Source organism: Stegastes partitus, unplaced genomic scaffold, assembly GCF_000690725.1.
Source record: "Stegastes partitus isolate 25-593 unplaced genomic scaffold, Stegastes_partitus-1.0.2 Scaffold573, whole genome shotgun sequence".
NCBI lineage: Eukaryota > Metazoa > Chordata > Actinopteri > Pomacentridae > Stegastes > Stegastes partitus.
The window spans coordinates 295,356-297,767 of NW_007578304.1; the positions used below are offsets into that span (position 1 = coordinate 295,356).

General features: G+C 43.2%; 1 protein-coding gene across 1 annotated transcript in view; it reads right to left on the bottom strand.

Annotated features, from left to right (window-relative positions):
* The window catches only part of LOC103362425 (protein FAM160A1-like), an 18,667-nt gene that overhangs the window by 11,513 nt on the left and 4,742 nt on the right, over positions 1–2,412 (bottom strand). The gene's annotated exons all lie outside the window — the stretch shown is intronic.

Consider the following 2,412-nt stretch of genomic DNA (forward strand, 5'->3'; position numbering starts at 1 on the left):
AGATTTAGTTGATTTCATAAGGAATGACTCGAGAGGAACGGACGTGATGTGGGGCTACGTGTCCTCTATGTTACCACTGCAGCAGTACTTCAGTACAGCAGTACTACAGCAGTACTATACTTGTACCGTGTAGCAGTACTACAGTGAGCAGGTGCGCCACCTTGTGCAGAGCTGGAGCGAGTACAGGTACGAGGAAGCCGTTGTAGATGTAACTGAGCAGCTGTGAGCGGATGGACGGATGAGCCACCTGAGAGACAGACATTAAACTAATGATGTTCTGAATGTGATAAACATCTGTGTGATGGTTCTGAATGTTCATGTGGTTACCTTGGTTACAGCACTGCAGAAGTCCAGCGAGTGCAGGAAGTGGACGAGAGCTGGAACCTGTTGATGGAACACCAGGTGAGACCGACATCATTCATTCAAGATGAGTCTAAAAATGACATGAACTTGTCTAAAATGACATAAATCATGTTTTAAACAATTGAAAATCCGACATTTCACCTGCTGAATGCATCTTTCAAAAACTTTAAAAAGTTTTGGGGAAACTGAATCTTCCATACTTTTTGTTAACAACCAATAAATTCTAATAACACTGTGTTTAGAGCTAATTAGCATGCTAACACAGTGGACATCAGTGGTCATGGAGGTGATGGCGGCTAAATGTTAGCATGCTAACCCAGTAGACAGCAATGGTGATGGAGGTGAGAGTGGCTAAATGTTAGCATGCTAACCCAGAAGACATTAGTGGTCATGGAGGTGAGAGTGGCTGAGCGTTAGCATGGTAACCCAGTAGACAGCAGTGGTCATGGAGGTGAGAGTGGCTAAATGCTAGCATGCTAACCCAGAAGACGTCAGTGGTCATGGAGGTGACAGTGGCTGAGCGTTAGCATGCTAACTGCTAACTGTGTTACCTGCTGCCAGTCGGCCCGGTCCAAACAGTGCCAGTCCTCACTGTAGACCTGCAGTCGGGCCGGAAGAGACGAGTACAGACCAGACAGACCTGTGGCCAGAACCTGCAGCACACAAACACGTGGGTCAAGCTCCTGCTTGTTTCTACTCACTGACCTTCATGTTTCTACATAAAGTCCTGCAGCTCTGTGGAACCAGAACCACATGAAGGAGGAGAGAGAACTCAGAGACGTCTTCTGTCAGCAGGACTCAGTCAGAACCAGCAAAAACAAAAAAGTTCCATGTCTTTGATAATTTAATTTACAAAATTTGTACTAAATTACATGAAAGTTTTTGAGAATTAGTTAGAATTTATTCAACGTTCAAACTTGTCCAGAATGAATAAACTAAACAAAGCAAAACCGATGACAATGACTCAAACGTGTCCTGAATGACATGGATCAGGACAGAAGAAAACAGTCAAGGTTCACAGTGTTACATCAGTTTAGATGATTGGACTGATCCACAGAGCTCCTGTCAGCGCCTGTCTCTGGATGGGTCATGGTTCTGCTGACATCCTGCTGAGGCTCTAACATCATGGTTCTGTCAGATTTCTGCACATATCGATCCCTAAAAACAGGTTTCACACTTTGGAGGCTGAAAATACAATAAGTCTCTTTTCTAGAAACAAAATTCTCAGCATTCAGCCAGAATATTTGACAGAACTTAGTTTTGGGCCCGACTGTGGACAGAACGTGAGGAGGATCCCTGCTGTCTGACAGGACTCAGACTGACCCAGAACAAAGGACAGGACGATGAAAGGAGGACGAGCTCCAGATCAACATCAGCCCAACAGCTGCAGTTAACCAGCGGGCAGCCGGCCAATCAGGTGCAGACTTACTAATCCCCCTCTGAGTCCCAGCCAATCACACGCTGAGTTACTAATCTGCACGACACATAAAGATTGAGGTCAGAGGGTGGTCACATGGTCCCAAATCTGACACACACACACACACACACACAAACACACACACACAAAAAAATATAAACACACACACACACAAATATAAACACACACACACACACACCAACACACATATAAACACACACACACACAAATATAAACACACACTCACACACACACACACTCACACACACATATATAAACACACACACACAAATATAAACACACACACACACACATATAAACACACACACACACACACAAATATAAACACACACACACACACATATAAACACACACACACAAATATAAACACACATATAAACACACACTCACACATATAAACACACACACACACTCACACATATAAACACACACACACACACACACAAACAGATATAAACACACACAAATATAAAAACACACACACATACACACACACAAATATAAACACACACACACACACACACACACACACACACAAATATAAACACACACACACACACACACACAAATATAAACACACACACACACAAATATAAACACACACAAATATA